Raw genomic sequence first — 25,367 nt, 5'->3', positions numbered from 1 at the left:
GATACAGCAGTGCCTAGTAGACAATATGGAATTTGTCTTACTAGACATTATTAAATGCAATTATTATTTTGATGTATCTAGGTGGCTGTGTCCCATAATATTTAATTACTAAAATTGTATAATATTTAATTCAATATGTCGTTTTTATATTCTAAAATTGTATAATAACATTTGTTATTTTTTTAATAAAAAAAGTGCTCAAAAAGATATAATGTTATTTACGAGTAGCGTGTGCTCATCGATTATTACATAAAGGCTTTATTTTACTGTGTTGCATTTTATGGGAGCGTCCACTGCTAACTTATAGGTGACATGTTATGACCTTTGTCGAGGGTCGCTAAATACAGTCTGTTGATAGTGGATACAAGAGGCAGTACCGGCTCTAGTTGATTTCACGAGTTATTTTCCTATAGTGGCCATGAGCGGTATTGATGTTTTTCCAAGTGGAATCATACTCTCTTATGGTTATTTCTAGGTATTCATCACGTGTTATGTATTGTTAGTGTTATGTACCTAACATAACACTATAATTTGTTTCATATTCTCAATGTTTGTATTATTTATTACTACATAGTATAAAACAAAGTCGCTGTTGTCTGTCTGTCCCCTGAAAGCTACACCGGATCACAAGTCCCGGGAACCGCTTGGAGTTTCCCTCTATACCACGCGATGGACCCGACACCAGCAGCGTGAATCCATGGAATTCTGAGAAGTTAGTTAATCTCTATAGGATAAAATACATGATATCTTAGATCCAGAATGGCAACCCAAAAGTGGTATAGGGGCGTCAAATGATAAGGTGAAATGCTGTTCATGTACATAAACGACTGGTCTCGATGGTAAATGGGTTACCATTTACATTGTCAACTTACTAGCAATTTCAATCAAATTAAAAAAATAGAATTTTCAAAAATTTCCTTCATACCTTTCATTTGTAATAAGAAATACTCGTCTCTCTATTTACAAAAGCATTTGAAATATTATATTAATATAAATTGTATAATAAATTATTAAGGAATTAAGTATGACTATAATAATATACAAAATTTACAAGATCACAGAGATTCATTCATGTAGGCCATTTTAGCCGCTTATGAATTTCAAATATTTTACATTTTAATGTTAATTTTTTCCCTACCGTCCAGTTCTGTATATAGATCCAATTGTGAAGAACTGGCAAGAAACTCAATTGAATTACTTTTTTTTTATTTACAATGTATATTCATATACCTGTCTATGTCTAACATTAAATGAAAGTCTCATGCATGAACAACTATTGCCATGCACGAACGTCATTCAAGTAATCGTTTAGTGTGTAATAGGCTTTGCTCAGTAATATGATTTCAGATGTTTTGAATTTATTTAAGGGTAATTCCAATACATCCTCTTATTTAAAGTCTACCTCGGTTAAAATGCGAGAGTATATTTATGCAATACAACATCATATTTGGCTCTGAAACGAGAGCCCCTCGTGGCTAGCATTCGAATGTAGCCAGATAATCTAATTGGAATGCTGAAAAGTTCATCTCTCTATAAGATAAACACAGACATGATGTCTTCCTTCGAGATACCAACCCATGAGTGGTATCACGGGTGACGGTTACCATTTACCATCAAGACTACCATCAGCTTAATAGCAATTTGAATTACATAAAACAAATTTATGTTCATAACTTTCATTCATAAAAAGAAATACTTGTCTCTCTATTTCCAAATGCATTTGGAAATGTTGAATTGTGTACTAATATAAATTGTGTAATAGAATATTATATCGATAATAATATACAGAATTTAGAAAATCACGTAGATGTTTTGTTTAAAATCAACCTCGGTTAAAATGCGAGAGTATATTTATACAGTACAACATATATAGCTCTGAATCGAGAGTCCTCGTGGCTAGCATTCGAATGCGGCCAGATAATCTAATTGATTGATTTCAGCCAACGTGTCATGATAACAGCCACTACACAATTGATAAAATTAACGTATAGCTGTTTATATCATTTGATAGGTAGTTTTGATTTGACTCGGATTTGATTTTCGCTATATCGCGATAATTGGGGAATACGTAAAGGCCGAAAATATACAAATACTTTTATATTTTGTATATTTCCGACCTTCACGCATTAGGCCACACATTATTATGATTATTATTATATTAAGGGTGAATGTATTAGCTTCGTAGAAACCAGATAAAAGAAGAGAAAAGAAAAGAAACAAAAATAATAATAATAATCATCATCGCCTTTATTTATCTCAAGTAATAAGCTGTGTTTTCTAATAAACCAGGTAAAAAAAAGATATCAAAGGAAACATAAGAATAATAATCGTCATCATTTTTATTTGTTTCAAATAAGGCACTATTACAATTGCTGCTGTGGGTATTGATGATCATCCTTATTTGTCTGAAATAAAACACTATTACAAACTGATATTACCTAAATGTCGTTTGGCTAAAGTTAGTAATTTGTTTTATGGCAATTGCGTAAGGTTTTAAAATAAAATACCAGAGTCTGTTATAAATCTGCCAGAAAAAAGATTTAAATGTCAAATAAAACAGTTCCTTTGCAAAAACGCTTACTATGAAATTGAAGAATTCGTTAACGATAATAATGTGTTTATAGAAAATCATTAAATCTATAGCACTGACAATATTATGTGATTACACTAATAATGAGTGCGTTGCTGTAATTGTTGGAAACTCCAACAAAAATAAGTGTTAAAACCTCTTTTATAATTTACTTATAATATTCAAATATAGAACGTTGTGTTCTCTATATTACTATTGTCATTTGTTTTTTAGTGTGCTTCAATATTTTGTTACACCGCTAATTATATCAACATTTTAATAAATATATATATAATTACGATTTAATTTACAATTTGGTGTTTTATAATTATTTACAACGAATACATCCACGCACCTCGTTGAGATTCACACGGTAATTATTTATATAAAAGACATCTATTAAAAAAAGCAACACACAAGTTTCTTGCTCATTCTTCTTGTGATGAACCTGCATTCCGAATAAGTGGTAGAATCAAAATATGACTATTCAAAAGTGCTTGTAAAGATTATTTCTATTCTATTACAATTGGTGCTGTGGGTAATTGGTATTGTTTATTACCTTCTTATAAACCAGAGTAAAGAAGGGAAAAGAAAAGAAATATAAGAATAATAATAATAATAATGATGATGATCATATTTATTTGTCTCCAATAAGAAATTATTACAATTCCTGCTGTGGGTATTACCTTCTTATAAACTAGAGAAAAGAAATATAATAGTAATAATAAAGATGATGAACATCTTTATTTGTCTCAAATAAGACACTATTACAATTGCTGCTTATAATAAGACGAGGTAGTAATTGAGACAAGAAAAAAAAATAGATCTCGGACGGCCTCGGTCTAACCACTGCCGTAGGCAACGCCAGATACTAAAATACCTAATCATCTAAAAGAAAAGTGTTCCTTCACCGTGAGTTATTTCAGAATTTTTTTGTCACCCACAACCACATTGTAGAATATTCCAACCTCGATTATTCGAGGTCGACAGTTTGCAGTAAACTTGAGAGCCCCATAAGGAATGATAGTCGTGTGTACAGGTGTATATGAAGGTGACATTTTAAGTTAAGTACATTTGGATCTACTTGACGTGCTCTAAATGCAAAGTGCATCGTAGGCAAGGTATCGCGTACAATACGAGCTCTATATTTGGCATTAAATTTGTCTGTCCCATACGATATTATAGTCATTAAGTTAGAGGTATATGAAGGTGTTTTCAGTTATTGCGTACTTGTTACATTCGTGCTTTTATATTCGCATTTAAAACTTTCCGTTGGACGGTGCGATATCGTTTTATCGGGAGCACAGAAAAGACATGCAAACTGTATGAAGTTGTATGAAAACTTCTGCAGACTGTAAACGAAATGTTATTAAATGAGGTTAATAAATGGTTAATTAAAAATAAATAATCCTGGACAATTAACACAGCGCCAGTTAGTGCTACGGTAAGCAGAGCTTATGTTACCGGTACTAAACAACTGATATAAATAATTACAGACATTTTTTTAAAAATACATACATAATATACATAGAAGACACCAAGACCGATACATACAATCATAAATAAGAAGAATACAATAGTTTCCACTGTGTGAGGAATCGAACCCGCGACCATAGGAAGTACAGCAGTGTGCTTAACCGCTAAACCACCGAGGCCATCAATTATGTACAAAAACTAGTTGAGCCGCCAAACGTTTTGCCGCATAACTTTATTTATTTATAAGATCACCAACAAGGTTTACCAACATAATAAATAACATTGTATAAAACACATTAAAATATATTTAACATATTTAATGCGATCTTATTTATATGTAATTACGACATTTATATGAAAAATTTGTGATTACAATTCATAAAATATGTGACGTAGAGAGCATAGCTCCTAAGAATCCTTCAATTCTTGACCCTAACAGGTCTAGGTATCGAACTCTGTAAAACGGCGAGCACAATAGAGCTATGTAGGTCGCAGTGCTACAGTTCCAAGCACCTGACAATAGCCCAAACAACCCAATAAAAAAATCCTATACACATATATAGACGAACTTCTTAGCATTCCATGGATTCACCGTACTGTTATCCATTGTAGAGAGGAAAACTCCGAGCAATTTGTGACCCTGTTTAAAAGCCCCCTTGCTGACGCACGTCAGACAAATCTGGTAGATGGCTACTAGTGCTATTTTAGATACAAGTTCTAGTATAATTCAAATTCAAATTCAAAAATCATTTATTCATGTAGGATATTTTAGACGCTTATGAACGTAATTTTTTTTTATTATAATTTTTTGCCTACCATCCAGTTCAGTATATAGATACAATTGAGAAGAACTGGCAAGAAATACAATTTAATTACATTTATAATGTATATTTATATAGGTCTAGGTCTAGCATTAAATGAAAATTCCGTGCATAAACAACTATAGCCATGCACGCTCGTCATTCAAGTAATCGTTTAGCGAGCAATAGGCCCTGCAAAGTAAATATGATTTATTAGATGTTTTGAATTTATTCAAGTATAATTTCAGTATATCCTTTGGTATCTTGTTGTATATTTTTATCCCTAATCCTATAAAAGTCCTATTGACTTTTTCTAAACAATACTTGGGGACAGAAAGTTTGTCGTTAAATATAGTATTAATATTATGAATATTGCTGTTTTTTAGAACTTACTGCACTTCCAGACAAGATCTTTAAGAAGATTGTAGAGACTTCGCTAATATACCTCTCGCTCCCACTCACTCGCTCTCGCTCGCTCAATCTACATATCTTATAAATTCAAATATAAATACTGAGCAGACCTTATAACTAAAATGAAGCTGAAATCGTTTATTTGTACGAAAAATTACGACGTTATTGTGTAAATATCGAGCAAAATTGGCAGAACATTAGTCGGCGTCGGCGCGTCACGGGATATTGAGCCTTGCGATAATCAACATAAGGTAGAATATCTCGTTGACACGAGTGATATTAAACTATTCTATGGCCGTTATCCGGAGTTTGACGGGAATATTAAGCACCTTTTAGGCGGTCCAACGACATCATCTTAAAGCGATTCCTATTAGCATGGTACGTGATTTCAACGGATTTTATTAATACTTCAATTAGTAATAATAAATCATGATCATCAATAACTCATATGTAGTACGGACAGTATTTGTTCTCAGGTTGTTGTATATATATATATGTGGGAATATCGGCAAGACTCATAGAATATTGTTTATTTTTGTATCACAATCCTAAATTTAGGTAAAAAGTATTGTCTTTTAAGTAAATAAAATGATTTAGTGAGAATATTGGTGAGACTTGAAGTATATTATTTAATTTTGTATCACAATCCTAAATTTAAGTAAAAAGTATTGTCTTTTAAGTAAATAAAATGATTTAGTGAGAATATTGGTGAGACTTGAAGTATATTATTTAATTTTGTATCACAATCCTAAATTTAAGTAAAAAGTATTGTCTTTTAAGTAAATAAAATGATTTAGTGAGAATAACGGCGAAATTCGAAGATTTATTTATTTTACAATCTTAAATTTAAGTACAAAGTTTTATGACTTAAGTAAATAAAACTAATTACCTAAATGACAAACATGTATGGCAATAGTTGTTCATGCACGTGATTTTCATTTAATGTTAGACATAGACAACTTCCTAAGATAATAACACCTATATAAGTACATAATGTAAATAAACTGTATTTTAAAAAACAAAGAAATGCAGTTTTTTGTCTTGCCAGTTGTAATTAGTTGAATCTGTCAACTGAACGAGATGGTAGGCAAAAATATTAATCCAAAAAACTTGGTGTTCATAAGCGGCTAAAATGTCCTACATAAATAATTGTTGATTTAATTATATTTAACAATATTATTCTTTACATCATCTTAAGACGTCTATTTGTCGTAACGTTATTAATTGTTCGTTTAAAAAGATAGGAACACTAAAAAGAAAATGTTATGCCTAATATCTTTTTCCACATATATTGTATTAAAAGTTAATTACAGATATTAAAAGGTAAACAATACACATTACATGTCTATACCACGACAGACGATTACTCTTCAACTTCTCCGACACCGGCGCCACTTTCATGTATATATGTTATTCTTTATCTTGTCCATTCTTGTCATCCAACCATTTCAGTTGCATGCAGTCATCTTCCATCCGAAGCCTTTAGTTTGTATATGTACCAATAGATGCTACAGACAATCCTCTTTGTCGGGACTGCTTTGACGTAGAAACGGCTGCTCACGTAATCCTGGAGTGCGTAGCAGTGGCCACACAACGTAAACAATTCCTCGGAACCGTAAGATCACTCGAAGCCAGTGAAGACACTAGGAGACTGCGCTTTTCGGAAGAGCTTAGCTGGCTACTTTAGTAGTTTATTTTATTTTATTTATTCATTTATTTCAGGCAACTAGGCCCATATTATAAATACCTTATAGACTAACATACATATAATATAATATTTAAAAACTATACAAAATTGATGCTACAGACAGCCCCCTTTGTCGGGGCTGTTTTGAAGCTGAAGAAACGGCGGCTCACGTAATCCTGGAGTGCACGGCAGTGGCCCAACAACGAAAACAAATCCTCGGAACGGTGAGGTCGCTCCGTGAAGCCTGCGAAGACACCAGGAGTCTTCTGCGCTTTTGGGAGGAGCTTGGCTGGCTACGTTAGTAGTCTGGCTCTACACGCACAACGGCCCGAATGTGAGGCTAATTGCGGAGAATGGAGTCCAACATACGATACGATACGATACGATTGTCTGTGTGATCACGGCACTGAAGACGGCAATCTGCCACGGTAGCGCCGATACACCACACCTTTCGGCCAGTAGTCCTCTTTCATGAAGGTGGGCAGCTTAGGCTCAACACGTACAACGGCTCAGATGAGAGGCTGTTTGTGGGAAATGGAGTCCAAGTTACATTGTCTATAAACAATAGTAAACAACCGCAAATGTTTACAATAAATCCATATAAACACATACTTGTGTCGCTTCTATTGCCATTCCAAGATGTAATATCAAACGACTAAGCAACGCAGCCTATAAATAAATCCCTGCTGGAGAAAGAAAATGCAATAGAAGTCAATATTAACTTGCCTGCATGAATAATAGATACGGGTTTTTTTTCTCCAGAGGAGAGTTCAAAGTGCAGTTGCATGTATGTAATATACATCGAGTAATTGTTAAGAGGAAACTAGTGTTGTCTGTTGGGGGGGAAATATACCCCCTCTATATCCAAAACCGACAAATATGGCAAGGGGTCTACGATTTTCTTAAATTCTTCTTCCTGAGTCTATTTTCCTTATACCGTCGCCTTACTATCTCTATAGTATTACTAACTATATAGATATTCTTACAATAATTAGGAAGAAAAAGTGTATCCCTAAGTATTTAATAATAATAATAATCTCAGGTCAATTCACACAGCGCCATCTAGACCCAAGTTAAGCTAGCTAAAGCTTGTGTTATGGGTACTAAATTACTGATACAAAAACATAGATAATTTTTTTTCGTAAATACATACATATTATACATAGAAAATACCCAGACCGATACAAACAATTATACTCATGAATACAAATGTTTGTGCCGTGCGAGGAATCGAACCCGCGACCATCGGACGTAAAGCGGTGTGCTAGACCGCTAGACCACCGAGGTCGTCATTTGTTGGGCGAGTGGGGTTTTAGTGAAACCAAATGGTAGAAAAGGGATAATCTGTAAGTATGGTTACAAAAATACAGCCTTTTATCTACAAGGACTTATCTTTAAATTGTATACAATATATCTCCCGCTGTCTATTTGTTCTCATCTTTTAAACTACGCAACGGATATTAATGCAGTTTTAGACGTCCTTGACGGCCTCGATGGTCTATCGATCTAGCACACTACTTTACGTCCGATGGTCGCTAGTTCGATTCCTCGCACGGCATAAACTTTTGCTCGTGTAACAGGTTTCATGTTGATACACCTCCTTTTCAACCTTCCTCTTGAATCACTATATCTATAAAAAGAACCTCTTCAAAATCCGTTGTGTATTTTTAAAGACTTAAGACGGACGGACAGACAGCGACAGCGACTTTGTATTATACTATGTAATGATTATATTTGTATAGAGCAATCCTATTACTCACTAAACGATTACTTGAATGACGAGCGTGCATAGCAATAGTTGTACATGCACGGCATTTTCATTTACCTAATGTTAGACATAGACATCTATATAAATACAAAAAGTAAATAAACTGACTTTAAAAAAAGTAAGTAATTCTATTGAGTTTTTGCCAGTTCTTCTCAATTGGATCTCTGTATATATTGAACTGGTAGGTAGGGAAACAATTATACTCATGAATACAAATGCCTCGTTGGTCTATCGATCTAGCACACTACTTTACGTCCGATGGTCGCGAGTTCGATTCCTCGCACGGCATAAACATTTGCTCGGGTAACAGGTTTCATGTTGATACACCTCCTTTTCACCCTTCGATAATCAACCTCTATTTTTTAATAGCGATTTTAATTTACATGTCAAAACAACGTATGCAAGACAGCTAGTATGTATAAATCAAACTCGCCGCGGTTGTCTGTCCGCTTATATCTTTTAAATTACTCTGATTTTAATACAGTTCAGAAATAGATCGAGTGATTTAACAGGAAGGTTTATATGTATAAAACACGCGTGTTATAATATAAAACAAGTTGAGATATTTCAACATTTGTAATATAACATATATCCTTAACTATATAGTTACCTGGCGTCAATATACAAGATAGACAACAAGCAATTACCCGAAGTTGCATTTTTCTCTCCATTGTCTTGAGAGATTATAGAGAAAGGAAACAATAAAGATGTTTATTTTCGTATCGCAAGCTTTGTAGAATTCCTTATTACGTCTCACTCTTATACTTGCTACATAAAGTATAAATTTTCCTTTACTAATAGAAACGAAATCGCTGTCCTTTGTACTGAAGTTGTGTGGTAAAGACTCTGTATTATCGTAAATATGTCCAAGCTCATTTAGAAAAGAATAAGTGGTGAGTTTTTATAAATCTCTACAAGCTTATTTGAGAAGAATAAGAGCTGAGTTTCTTGTCAGTTCATTTTAGGTTGGTGGTATATTTGATATAGCACGAGAGTATACATTACATACATATATACATTGTAAATTAACATGCTTTAAAAAAACAATTGAGTTTCTTGCCAGTTCTTCTCAATTGGATCTACATACGAACTGGACGGTATTACGAGTCTATTTTAGATCTACATGGATATATATATATATAACGGCCTTGGAAGTGTAGCTATTTAACACATCGCCTTTCTTCTGATAATCACGGGTTGAATTCCCAAGGAATATAAACATTTATGTTCCCAAGTATGATTGTTTGTATCGGTCTAGATGTTTTCTATGTATATTATGTATGTATTTAGAAAAACAAAACTATTTATTCATTCATATTAGTTGTCTAATAACCATAACAAGAGCAAGCCATCTGAGTTGTACTGTGTAACTATTATTTTTTTATTCATTTTATATTCTCGAAATTCTTCGATACTATGTATAAGTTGAGTTATTAAACCTTTCTTCAGAAATGTGGTGTTGATTTAATGCATTGGATTATACACTGTTGGTCTTCTAATAAATAAATTATATATGAGGTCTGATTATAGTCTACATATACACGAATATGGGAATGAAGTAGAAATAGAAATAGAAATAGAAATAATCTTTATTCAAATAAACTCATTACACTTTTGAATAGTCATATTTTGATTCTACCACTCATTCGGAATGCAGATTCATCACAAGAAGAATGAGTAAGAAACTTGTGTGTTGCTCTTTTTAATAGATGTTTTTATATATAAATAATTACAGTGTAACAAGTAAGAGGCATGCGATAATCAATATAGAAATCGCTACGCTCTCATTATTAGTGTAATCAGATAATATTGTCAGTGCTATAGATTTTAAGTTTTTCTATAAAAACATTATTATCGTTAACGAATTCTTTAATTTTATAGTAAGCTTTTTTGCAAAGGAACTGTTTTATTTGACATTTAAATCTTTTTTCTGGCACATTTATAACAGACTCTGGTATTTTATTGTAAAACCTTACGCAATTGCCATAAAACGAATTACTAACTTTAGCCAAACGACAATTAGGTAAAATCAGTTTGTTATTGTTACGTAAGCTTTTATTGATGCAATCACTAACTCTTTTGAAACTGACTATATTCCTTCTGGCATAGATGATATTTTCATAAATGTATTGAGAAGCAACGGTGAGGATATTTGTTTCCTTAAAACACTCTCGCAATGACTCCCTGGAACCCATACCATAAATGGAGCGAATGGCCCTCTTTTGTAAAGTAAATATTGATTAAGTCGCTAGTATCACTAGTCTTTAGTCCAACTCATATATAAATGTGATAAGAATGTAATATGTGGAGGAAACGAGATCAAGTTATGTACCCACGCCGTTTTATTACGCATTCTAAACCCGACATGTGTAAATACATAAGTGCAATATCGCAAGCAATTTCAGTCCTTTAAAACAGAATTTAATATACTTAAAGCACAAGTTACAAACACGTGTAACATCTTGATTCTGAGCGGCGTATCCTAGTTTACATCGACTTACAAAGGTTATAAGTTCAAACATGACGAAATTGTTAATTTCTGTCTTTATGACATACTAATAACATTATATAAAAAAACATCTATTCAAAAGAGCAACACACAAGTTTCTTGATCATTCTTCTTGTGATGAATCTGTATTCCGAATGAGTGGTAGAATCAATATATGACTATTCAAAAGCGCTTGTAATGAGTTTATTTGAATAAAGATTAACGTATAAGTTATATTACTGTAAAGTTTCATCAAATTCTGTTTAGTAGTTTTTGCGTGAAAGAGTTATAAACATCCATCCATATATCCATCCATACTCACAAACTTTCACTTTTATAATATTACTACATAAGAAGATACTCTTAGTGAATGTATTTTATTAATTAAGTTATATTCTAGAGAGACTATAGTACGAGATTTTTTAAGAAGATAATATAAACGTTTCTTAGGGGCAACTCGCACGTGACAGCCAGTGTTTACCATCAGATTGGCCGTATGTTTTTTAGTCACCATAGTAGCTTATAAAAATATCTCGCAGTAGAGAGTGCCAAAGGCCTCCTCTTATTTCTACTTCCTCTTAATTTATTCCAGAGTACTTTATTTCGGGCTGTACTTCACCAGTTCTTAACATTATATAGTTATCGTTTAATACTGCTATCTAGAGTATAGTATTGCTGCATCTCATAAAAATAGGTATGCTCAATTGTTCGTAGCTTCAATAAATTTTGATAGTCGTTTGGCGATAAAGGTACTCGTTTTCACGACACTAACTTTTCCAACGGAATGTTTTAGTATACTCCATGTCGTGTTTCAAAAGAATTACCATACGTTGAGTTACATGAAGGGACCAGATATTCTTAGCTATCCATGGATAAACATTTCTTCGTCCATGGATTGGTAGAGGGAAACTCCGAACAGTTCCCGAAACTTGTGACCCGGGTGTAGCTTTTAGGGGTACCCTTTTCCAACATACGTCAACACTCACCTTCTGGGTGAATAGGATTATTAGTAGTATGAAATAGTACCATCGCTAGCAATGTACCAAGTCAGGTTGACATCCACGCGGTTCCCCCTGGAAACTATCGTGATACATTCTTGGTGAATTTGTCATGATGAGCCAACTGACCTGACCTCATGCTATATTATCATCCTTCACTGGTGCCACGCCAGCGTAAACTGTTAGCGCAGGCGAGTGCATCACTTCATAATCATTCCATAATCATTCATATAAATCTTCTGACCAGCAAATCTGATAGGTGCCTGCTAGTGCAGCTTTAAATGCTCTAGTACAGAACTTACTCCAGTTCTAGACTGGCCAAGAACTAACTCGCCTTCATAGGTCGTGTTTCTCTCCCTGTCCAAACAAATTTATAGATGCCTGCTAGTGCATCTTTAGACACGCATTCTATTACAGAACTTACTCCAGTTCTAGACTGGCCAAGAACTAACTCGCCTTCATAGCTCGTGTTTCTCTCCCTGTCCAACCAAATTTATAGATGCCTGCTAGTCATCTTTAGACACGCATTCTATTACAGAACTTACTCCAGTTCTAGACTGGCCAAGAACTAACTCGCCTTCATAGCTCGTGTTTCTCTCCCTGTCCAACCAAATTTATAGATGCCTGCTAGTCATCTTTAGACACGCATTCTATTACAGAACTTACTCCAGTTCTAGACTGGCCAAGAACTAACTCGCCTTTATAGCTCGTGTTTCTCTCCCTGTCCAACCAAATTTATAGATGCCTGCTAGTCATCTTTAGACACGCATTCTAGTACAGAACTTACTCCAGTTCTAGACTGGCCAAGAACTAACTTGCCTTCATAGCTCGTGTTTCTCTCCCTGTCCAACCAAATTTATAGATGCCTGCTAGTGCATCTTTAGACACGCATTCTAGTACAGAACTTACTGCAATACGAGTCAGGTTAAGATATTTTAGAAGATTGTAGAAATATTTCGCTGGTAAATGTACCGCTTCCACTTCGACCGTGTATAAAATTTTATATTTAACGTAAAAGATTTTGTCCTTAACAGATGATAAGGCAACGGTGGTGATTAGACGAAAATATATTATTTGCGAGAAGATATACTGACGGGATGCGAGTGGGAGGATCTTAAAATAAGTATGATGTTTGATTAAGCAATAGATCAAACGTGATTTGCAAGAGGTCAACTAATCTCGATTGGATATAATCCTTCCTTCACCGATGGAAAAAATATCTTTAAGAAATATTCCACTATTATCTGAGATTCGCCACAGATTATTCATGACAGTTTCATAATGTTAGATTTGATATCTTTGTCGAAGGGTTTCTAATCCAGGATTAAACTTTGAAGAAAGTTGTCTTTTGGGGTTATCTCTCTCACTTATTGACGTCAGCCCTAAAGCAGCAATTTTGAACACTGTATAGAATAGAATAGAAAATCATTTATCAATTTTTTTATCTACCGCTCATTCGGAAAGCTGTCTCATCACAAGAAGAACGAGCAAGAAACTTGTGTGTTGGCCTTTTAAATAATCCTTGTAAGTTCCCATTTACAAGTCGAAACGTGTGAATACAAACTACTAACCAGCACTAATTTATTTAGGCTCACATATAAAGACACAATAAGATTAAATCAGTCGTAGCTATAAGAGCAGACCAGTCCCTACAAGCAGCACTCGTTCGCGAGTATGACGGATGAGACAGCAAACTTTTTAGACTGTGGATTAAATATAAATAAATATGACATACAAAGTTTGTAAAAATTTTACTCTTAAAGGGATACAATAAAATAGGGAATGAAAATATGTATAGAAAATCGATATTTATGAATCTTGGACGATGAAACTTTTTTGGGCAGACTATTGAGTATTTTTTCTAAAATATTATATAAACGGAGTCGCGTGTACGCTAGATAAATAGAACTGTACATAACAATGATATACTTTCTAGATCCAGGCACCAATCTATCGTATAGATTGATCAATCAATAATCAATGTTAGATACAATACCAACCAGCTACCAATACAAACTACCAACCAGCACTAATTTATTAGGGTCAAATATAAATACAGAATAATATTAAATCAGTCGTAGTGATAAGAGCAGACCAGTCCCTACAAGCAGCACTCGTTCACGAGTATGACAGCTGAGCCAGACATCACTGCGCTCGACCATACTTTAGGGAGCCCAATGGCCCGGTCCACCACGCCGCCACATGTCTGGACTTTTAGTGAGACTTTTTTAAGGGACTCATCTCACTCGCCCACGTCATAGCCACGCATAGTCATCAAAATTACTATATGGTAGTTGGTAGTGGTACTATATGGTAAGCTGTGTTATAGAAGGTACGGTATAATAGAGAAATTATGTAGTATCAGATAGACTATCAGTTTGTCTGCTGTTTTATCTAATTAGTTCATATTTAAATTAATTAATTAATTATTTTATCTAATAAGTATTATTTTTCGGAAGTCCATTTCACGTTTGAATGGATTTATTTTACTTTGTTTAAGTCTGCTACCATTAACATGCCATGCCAAACTGAAGAGGAAACGCCATTACACATCCTATGTGGTTATAGCCCACTCATGCACAAACGAAATATCTCCTTTGGAAAGTTTACACTCTTTCCCGAGGAGATAAAAACCATCGGTCCTAAGAAAATTCTTCAATTCTTATCCCTGATGGGTCTAGGTAACGAACTCTGAAAAAGGGTGAGCACAATAGATTTAAGTAGGTCGCAGTCGCAGTTACAGGTGCTATAAGCACCTGATATAAGTCCAAACAACCCAATAAAAAAAAAACATTTGCATGTGTGACCAGAAATACAATAGTTGCTTAACAGTGAACACTAGGTCAAAGTTTCATCCAACCACTATTCAATACCTCCAGTAAAAATGGTCAAGTTTCCGCACAGAATATTTGTGGTCTCACACATGCTAATTGTAATGGAATTAAATAAAATAATATAAGTCTATTAGCTGTCGAGGCAAATGTTGTTTTGCCTTAAAATAAAAAAAAAAATTAGGGGTGGACTGCCCCTAACATTTAGGGTGATGAAAAATAGATATTGGCCGATTCTCAGACCTACTCAATATGCTCACAAAATTTCATGAGAATCGGTCAAGCCGTTTCGGAGGAGTATGGGAACGAAAACTGTGACACGAGAACTTTATATATAAGATTAATAGTCGGAGTTTGTTCACCAATATAGAAAGTCGTAACGTTTCCAGTAACAATGGTCAAGATTCCACACTGAATATTTGTAGTCTCACACATGCTAATAGAATAGAATAGAATAGAATAGAAAATCATTTATTCAAATAAACTTAATTTAAGCACTTTTGAATAGTCAACATTTTTTTAAATCTACCGCTTATTCGGAAAGCTGTCTCATCACAAGAAGAATAAGCAAGAAACTTGTGTGTTGCTCTTTTAAACAATCCTTGTAAGTTCACATTTTACAAGTCGAAACGTGTGAATACAAACCACCAACCAGCACTAATTTATTTAGGGTCAAATATAAAAACACAATAAGATTAAATCATGATAAGAACTAATTGTAGCGGAATTAAATAAAATAATATAAATCTATGAATAGTAGGAGTTTGTTCACCAATATAGAAAGTCGTAACGTTTCCAGTAACAATGCTCAAGATTCCACACTGAATATTTGTGGTCTCACACATGCTAATTGTAGCGGAATTCAATTAAATTATATAACTCTATTAATTAATATATGTACCTGTCTGCCATAGGCTCTGTTTACCTCGTGTACAGTTATCATACACTGTATTATATTTTATCTAATCAAATTCCAACTGAATCATCAAATACGTTATCAGCACAAAGCTCTTACGATTTATTAATATGGATTAGAAGTAAATAGAGTTCAATGAAGTAATTAAACTGTTATAATTTAAACAAACTGCAAATCAATTTGTTGGATTAACTGTACCGTAATGCAAATATTCTTAGTGGAAGTAATTTTTTCGTTGGACAAGTTTGCTCGCTGAAGTTGTAATGGAGTGGCGTTGAATGAACTTGAGTTTATTTTTTATTTACGCTGACTGAGAATTACAGTCTTTACAAACGATTCGAATAAACATTATTATTATTTCTTGACGACCGCGGTGGTCTAGCGGTCTAGCACATAGCTTTACGTCCGATGGTCGCAGGTTCGATTCCTCGCACGGCACAAACATTTGTATTCATGAGTATGATTGTTTGTATCGGTCTGGGTATTTTCTATATGTATGTATTTACGAAAAAAAAAATATCTATGTATTTGTGTCAGTTATCTAGTACCCATAATACAAGCTTTAGTTAGCTTAACTTGGGTCTAGATGGCGCTGTGTGAATTGTCTTGAGATTATTATTATTGTTTCTTTAGTAATATTATTAATAATGTTTTATTACACTATTTTTCTTGAGTAATAATATTTTAATACGTTATTTAAAAAAAATTAACTCGCTATCGGTCGCTAACTATGGGCCCCATCAACAAGCTCAGAGTCACTCAGAGGGGGAGGCCTATGTCCAGCAGTGGACGTCTTCCGGGCTGCGATGATGATGATGAAGATGATGATTTAAAAAAAAATTCTATTAAAAAGAGCAACACACAAATTTCGTGCTCATTCTTTTTGTGATGAGTCTGCATTCCGAATGAGTGGTAGAATAAAAATATGACTATTCAATAGTGCTTGTATTGAGTTGATTTGAATAAAGATTATTTCTATTTCTATTGTTTTTAACATTGATTCCAGTCAATAATCATAAGCAAGTACAATTCATACACACACACACACACACACACACATTTAATGTAATAAATAATCACTGTACAAGTTATAATTGTAAATGTAGACTTTTTTTAAGCCCAAGCAAGCCCTTTAAGTAAAGAGGTATTTAAAGGTTGACGTCTGTGTGTCAGGAACATTATTATTATTATTTATTCATCCAAAACAATACAAATTGTGTAGGATAACATAATTGCAACATTACAGTAAATTTTTGTCAACAACATAATAGCAACTTAAAATATTAAATCTAGGTATGTCAGCCAGCATAGTGCAGTAGGTCCTCATAAGTCTTTATGTCCATCATTATAATAGTCATCTACGGAATAGTAACACTTATTCAATAAATATGACCTCAATCTGGACTTAAACAATGTGAAACTATAAACAGTTTTTAGATGTATTGGTAAATTATTAAACAATTTTACAGATTGATATTTCGTACTGTGTGTAACTATTATGAAATTATAACTTATAAATGAACGCATCGATAACGATGATTCTTTTTAAAGCAAACGTGACTGAGATGTTTATACCTACAACTAATTAGAGCTGTATTTAAGATGAAAATTTCAATGAACTATTATGTCCTATGTATGTTTTCAAAAATGTATATCAGTTATCTAGTACCCAGAACATAAGTTCTACTTACTTGAGACTAGATGGCGCTCCGTGAATTGTTCAAGGATATTATTGTATTAGAAATACTTTAAGAAAACGAAGGATTAATGAAGGACGGGACGATATTATTTTGTAGCAAAAATAATATCTATTTTGTTTAATTATTCAACCTGTCACATCGTGTTTAATGTGCACTGACGTGAGCAACATCAGGGTCGATGCGTGCGCGCTGTTCTTGAAGGAATACCGTGATACCTTTTTGAATAATCGCCAATTATTACAGTCTACTGCTTCTAACGTCTACCCACTAGCAGTTGTACCTCATGTCAGTGCACAATATACATGAATTATAAATCTGATAAGTTGGAAAGTGTAGGTAGAAGATCTAGGTATGACGTCAAATGAGTCTGGCTAAAAATTGAAATGACAAGCAAGGTGTAACGGCGAAAATACACCTTATTTATATATTTTTGGAGTTTCTTTTTGTTTTTTGGAATATACTAGCTACCAGATTCGGCTTCGCACGGGTGTACATGTATTATACATAAAAAGATTCCTCTTGATTCGCTCTATCTATTGCTCAAACTGCATTAAAATCCGTTGTGTATTTTAAAAGGCGAATAGCCAGCGGATACGACTTTATTTTATACTATGTTAAGATTCTCGCTCGTACTTCTTGCGATGAGAAAGCTTTCCTAATGAGCGATAGATTAAAAAAATAAGCAATGATTTTTTTTTAATGTAAGTTTGTTTTAATTAAGTATTTTCTATTCTATTCTATAATGATGAGAAAAGGACGCTACTTTAATAAGTTAATGCGTTTTTATGTACAATCATGAGCAAGGTAATAAAAACATGCAAACACTTTGCTATTTTGTTTCAGCGACATTATTGACAACTCCATTTTCATATTGGGCATCAATAAATTGTTTTTGTACCAAGCTCCCACTGTTTGCATATTATAACCCTCAAAGTCTGTTTGGGCAATATGTTTTATGGATGATAATGAAATGGTACTCGCCCACACCGAGTACACGCTGGTACTCCGATCGATCCCCTGTCGAATTCAGATGGGGATCGAAAAGCCGAGGTTCGAACCCTTAGCTGTGCCCTCAGACTAAAGTCGTATCCGTCAGGCAGGAGTTGGCCTTCAGTCGCTCCATAAGTCCTTCCTTTGGTTTGGTGTACCATCTGTACTCAGCCCTTATCGCCCGGTGAAGCTGTAAAGGCCAGCTGCGGTCAAAGCATTAGAGTAGTTCGAGAAAAAAACATCTACAAGAGATGATAGTGAAATCGGAAAGTCGATCATGGGTTACTCATCAATAATTAATATCGAATTGTTTATTGCATAGAGGACAAAGGAGCTTGCGGGTCATCTGATGGTAAGTGATAACCGATCGACAAACACTCAAACCTATACAAATAGTGGCACTCACAAATATATTTTTTGTACCGTGCAAGGAATCGAGCCCACGACTTACAAAAGCAAACCGGTGTTCTAAACCACTGGACCACGGAGAGCGTCGAATTATTTTAGATTCTTATACGGTAAAAAGAATTTGACAGTTGACAGTCGTGGCAGCGGTTATGTTAATGTTTACATTTTTCCACAAAATTTTCAAATTGGATGATGATGACGTATTTTCGTAGACTACTAGCTGTGTCCACGATTTCGTCTGCGAGTTAATGAAGACAAATGACGAATTTCTGTACAACCATTCATCTCCTATTTTATTTACGCCTTTAGGGATACAATATTTACAACCTTTGTATGTCATATGTACATATGTATCAATCAGTAGCCTAAAAAATAGCTTCCAGCTTTATAAATTACGATACTTTCACACCATCATCAAAAAGGGTTGAAAGATGGGATCAAAGACCAACTTTCAACCCTTTTTTGCATTGAAAAGTAGCATATATTCTATCTCAAGTCTGGACTATCTGTCTACCAAATTTCATTTAAAGCGTTTAGTAGTTAAGCGCGACAGATAGACTTATAATATTAGTAAAGATAATATAAATTATATACTGTACTACTTGTATGTATGTTTGTTTCATTTTTTATAAAGTAAAATAGCCTTCGAGACATTGTCTTCACGCCAATCCATCAATTATTATAATCCATACAGAAGTTTTTTCGTCACATGTTCTTGTAACAAATATTTAGGGAGAAAAGGTTTTTGTATTTTTTGTTTCATAATTTGGAGTTCGTAGTATCTATTTTAAGAATGTGCTCCTTCTAATTTACTACATATTACTACAGTGTATTCATTGATTATTTAACATTTATATAGTAGAACTATTACATTATTATTTACTATCTGATCTTTAACTTCGTCTGCACCATATGTAACATTTACATGCATTATCATTACATAGTATAAAACAAAGTCGCTGTCGCTGTCTGTCCGTCCCTATGTATCTTAAATCTTTAAAACTACGCAACGGATTTTGAAGCGTTTTTTTTAAATAGATAGAGTGATTCAAAAGGATGGTTTATATGTATAATACATGTACACCCGTGCGAAGCCGATGCGAGTAGCTAGTACATTATATTTTGCCCAATTTACAGATTTGCTTGTTTATTACAAAAGTAAAAGAGTAAAAGAGTAACAAACATCCGTCCATACTCACAAACTATCTCATTTATAATATTATTAATAAGATTAAGGTTGCTATACCTCGAACAGATGCAATTCTAGTCACTCGCGACTATCCTAAACTTATTACTACTTTGCGATTAGGTCGGTGCCGTAATGCAGACACTGACAGTACGACTGGATCTCCAATTCATAGTCACTCAACGAGTTATGTAAAGAGGTATGCTTGGAATTTCTCTAAGGGATCAAATCCGAAACTAAGTCGACAGATAACAAAATTCACCGATATAGCGCTACGAATTTGCAAGAGGTAGTGGGCTAGTCATATCTGTCGCAAAACCGATGGTAATTGGATTGCATGTGTTATAGAGTGTAGACTGAATTGCGAAACGTAGCGTAGCTCAGCGGTGGAGCGACATACGCAGGGTTGCAGGTAATAAGTTTACGAGGAGGGTTGAAGATGGTACCCAATTGCGTGCCTTGGGAAAGACCAATATCAAAATTTATTGATGATGATGATATGGTTGAAAATAAATTAATGTTTATAAGTCAAATTAAAAAATCATTTATTCATGTCGGACATTTTAGCCGCTTATGAACGTCAAGTTTTTACATTATAATTTTAATTTTTTTCCCTACCATCCAGTTTGGTATATAGATCCAATTGAGAAGAACTGGCAAGAAACTCAATTGAATTACTTTTTTTTAAAAGCCAGTTTATTTACTATGTATATTTATATAGGTGTTTATGTCTAACATTAAAAGAAAATCCTTTGCATGAACAACTATTGCCATGCAAGCTCGTCATTCAAGTAATCGTTTAGTGAGCAATAGGCTTTATATAAATAGGTATCAAGTTATATAACTATATTTCTGCGACAATACATCCCCTTTCGCAGAAAATATGCTCGTTTTCATTTCATTACATCAACAGTTAAGCTTAATTGATATTGAAAGAACGAGCGGTTGTATAAAGCGATTGTTGCGCTTTCGTAATAATGAAATAACTGTCACATAGTATGCAATAAGTCGATGCGGCAAGGTGAATCGGAAAATAAATTTAATTGATATTGAAAGAACGAGCGGTTGTATAAAGCGATTATTGCGCTTTCGTAATAATGAAATAACTGTCACATAGTATGCAATAAGTCGATGCGGCAAGGTGAATCGGAAAATAAATTTAATTGATATTGAAAGAACGAGCGGTTGTATAAAGCGATTGTTGCGCTTTCGTAATAATGAAATAACTGTCACATAGTATGCAATAAGTCGATGCGGCAAGGTGAATCGGAAAATAAATTTAATTCTGCTAGAATCCCCAGCTGAGTTAATTTCCATTTATTGCCAACTTGAATTCTTTAGTGAAGGACAAGGACGGCAATAGACGGCTTGAAGGACTATTAACTAATTAACCGAGCGCAATAGATAAGCTTTCTTTCTTAGTGACGGAGGTAGAGATAAATTCATTATATTTTCATCTACTGGGAGTTATCTCAGCGTGTGATGTCCCTTCATTTCTTGTATGCCTCTATTTTGTTAGCGTAATAGTATTTCATCATTTTGGTATGTTATGTATAGATCTAAATGAGTGGGCGATAAATGGTAAATATGTATTTCGGAACGTCGGTATTTCAGCGGGCTACATACGCTAACCGTTACAAGTTCATATTCGAAATTTGTCAACGATCATATATGCATTATCATACGCAACCATTGTAAACTACTATCAAGTAAATTAAAAAACTAACCTGAAATCTCCGAGTTTAATTACACCATCAAAACCCTCTTCTCATTAAAAGGCGTAAACACTATATAAAGTTCTCGTGTCACAATGTTAGTTAGCATACTCCACCGAAAATGGTCTGACCGATTTTTTATGAAATTTTGTATGCATATTCGGAGAATCGACTACTATCTATGTTTCATACCCCTAAGTGATAAGTGTTGTGCACCCCTTACATTTTTTTTATTATTTTAGAATGTGGCAATAAACTTACATACAAACCTAAATTTTCACTCTTCTGTCAGCAACTTCTTTAGTAGCGATATTAATTTATAAGGCAAAACAACGTTTGCGGTACAGCCAGTATATATATAAAAAAAATTTCGTGTCGCGGTTTTTATTACCAAACTCCTCCAAAACCGTATTACTGACTTTTATGAAATTTTGTGTGCATACCGGCCAGGTATGAGAATAGGCCAACATCAATTTTTTATACCCCTCAATGTTAGGAGTAACCCTAAATATTTTTTCCCAGCCCTAAATATTTTTTTTCGTCCTTTCAATGTGAACTAGAGTTGTAAGGGATTGAAAGGGATGAAAGGTTGTATGGAAGTATATTATTAAAGCTATAAACTTGAAACTTATTTTTCAGGCTGGTGATTCTATTCTATTCTATTCTAAAGTTGTAAAAAATTTACCCTTAAGGGGTAAAATAAAATACGGGATGAAACTTTGTATGGAAATTAAAACATTGCAAATAGCTTATTAAAGTATTTATACGTTTGTGTCTTGTAAAATAATCTATGGTTAGCACGCGGAAGGGTATTTATAATAGGTAGGTATGAACAACATAAATGTATGCGAATAGAGTTATAGTGTAGATGTAGATGAAGTAAATATAAAGTGTGAGCGATAAACAAAACCATTTACCATCAGATTGGCCGTATACCTGTATGCCAGCATGGTAGTATAAAAAAAAAAACCAAGAAATTATCGTCAGAATAGGAATCATCTGCTTCTTCTTTATCCCATTTACTTGTGGTCGGCGTAATATGTTTTTCTCTTCCATTCATCACTGTTCGTAATCTCGTTATTCACTCCCTTTCTTACCATATCTTTCACACAGTCCATCCATCTCTTTTTCGGTCTTCCTCTGCCCTTATAACCATCCACATTCATATGTAACACCTGCCTTAGGTACAGATCTTTATATCTATACCTTAAAGAACCCAATATGCCATTAATTCATATAATATTATAGACTTTCTATACTATATTGACTATATTGATGCAATGAAGAATGCATTACATCAATATTCGTAATTTATGTATGTCTGTTTGTCATCGGAAGCCTTTCGGAATACTTTTTTTTAAGTTGAATTTTTTCTCTTCTTTCGGCTCCGGCGTAAGTTGAATCTTGAAGGAAGGACTCGAAAATTGAAAAAGTTTCGCTACCTATTCGGCATGGTCGCGGTTTTTTACTCTTACAAGTTTAAGTATGGACTTACTCTACGGACGGACGTACGGACTCTTACTTCGAGTTTTTAATGTACAATATAGTTTTACAAATAAACAGATTAGCAACATAAAATACGTCTAAGTCTGTAACTGAAAATGTATAATATTTTGTTTATGTACACGGAATTACAAGCGAGGTGGCGATACCCAAATCAATACAAATAAATATACTCATAAACAAAATTGTATTGCACGGATATCGAACCGGCGATCTTCGAACATTAATTTGTAACTCGAGGCAAATAACAACTATATGGAAATTCTATTCTTATAATGTAATTGAAATATTCATTTAATCTATTTGAAATTGCAAACAAATGAACAGCACTACGGATATCACGTTATCATGTGACAACCGTGATAATCACGCTGACATTTTAGTAGACAAAGATATCATGCTCCTTATAATGTTTTATCATATAACCGAAAAATACGAAGCAAAATGTTAGGCTGCTGAAATAGGAAAGAAAAACCCGGCTAGACGTATACAAACTCTACTTCAGGATAAATGATAAATTCACGATAAATCTGTTATTTTAGTGATTAAGTGCATAGTGATTTCTATGTTGATTGTCGCATGCCTAATACTTGTTAATGTAAATCTACTTAAATCAATATTTATTTAAAAGAACACACAACACACAAGTTTCATGCTTATACTTCTTGTGATGAGTCTGAATTCCGAAGTGGTAGAATAAAAAAAATGTGACTATTCAAAAGTTCTTGTATTAAGTTTGTTTGAATTAAGATTATTTGTTTTACTATTTAAACCTACATACTTTATATTTAATATTTGTACGTTATAAACCTGGAAAAGATTTTAACATTCGACCCTATAACCCATGATATAAAAACGTTTTTTTATTATGCTTGATATAACGCACCGAATAAAATGTACTGTACCGCTACTCTAACGTTCATATAGCGACAGGCCTATTAAACTTGGTCGGTTATACAAATCAAATTCTACTAGAATTCGTGTAAAACAGTTCTTTTAGACTCTCAGATACGTATGTGTTTATAATTGTCGATGATAGATAGATCGATAGAATTTTTGTTTTTTTAGACTCAGATATCTACGTGTATGAAAGTGGATGATTATAAGGGCAGAGGAAGGCCGAAAAAGAGATGGATGAACTGTGTGAAAGATAATATGGTAAGGCTGGAGTAAATAACGAGAGTGCGAAAACGGATGAATGTAGAAAAACATACGCCGATCTCAAATGAATGGGATAAGGTAGAAACAGATGATAACAAATATATACGTGTAGTGTACACAATGCTGCATATAACTACTTGATGGGCAATACTTATCCGTCGCTTCGTTGAATCTTTATTGCCATCTTTTTATTATCGCATGCTTTTATTGAAACTGTCAAGAAATGCCAAACTAATATTAAAGTGTACGTACCTCGGCACGGTGAGAATCCCGTTCAAGTCCAAAAATCACGCATCAGTTTGGCACTTTATATGTTTAGTTAGTAAGTAATAAACGCGAAGTCGCGTTACGTATCGCAGAACGCGGCGGAGTGGTAGTACAGGAGGTAGCACGACAGCTACGCACGACGCGCGGTAAGCTTCTGAGAACTGTCGCCCGCTACGAGCTTTATACCCAGAGCTTGTTCTACTCATGTCTAGTCGGCTATCGCCACGAATTATCAAGTTTATAAGCTATTCACTTGTTTATTTCAGATTAAAGACAGACTAAATAGAAGCACTACCCACATTTAGGAATTAATGATGTAGAAAAGATACATGTAACCGTTTTAGACAGTTCACAGTGACTTGTATTAAGAATTTCTAGCGATATATACTTAGATGAAAATAAGATAGACGTTGTCGTAGAATATTTATGAAGGTTTATGTTTAAACGTGTAAAAATGTAAAAATTATATAAGTAGATAGGTACTAATTATTCC

General features: G+C 33.9%; 1 protein-coding gene across 1 annotated transcript in view; it reads right to left on the bottom strand.

Moving 5' to 3' along the window:
• Positions 1-24,998, bottom strand: part of LOC131851112 (cyclic nucleotide-gated cation channel subunit A) — a 68,440-nt gene extending 43,442 nt beyond the window's left edge. Inside the window, exon 1 of the mRNA XM_059201547.1 lies at positions 24,860-24,998. The gene's annotated coding sequence lies outside the window, so the exon portion shown is untranslated. The remainder of the gene's footprint in view (positions 1-24,859) is intronic.
• Between the last annotated feature and the right edge of the window lie 369 nt (positions 24,999-25,367).

Source organism: Achroia grisella, unplaced genomic scaffold, assembly GCF_030625045.1.
Source record: "Achroia grisella isolate CSIRO2021 unplaced genomic scaffold, CSIRO_AGI_Agris_v1 utg1173, whole genome shotgun sequence".
Taxonomy (NCBI): domain Eukaryota; kingdom Metazoa; phylum Arthropoda; class Insecta; order Lepidoptera; family Pyralidae; genus Achroia; species Achroia grisella.
The sequence above is the reverse complement of the archived record's forward strand: the minus strand, read 5'-3'. Positions and strand labels throughout refer to the sequence as shown.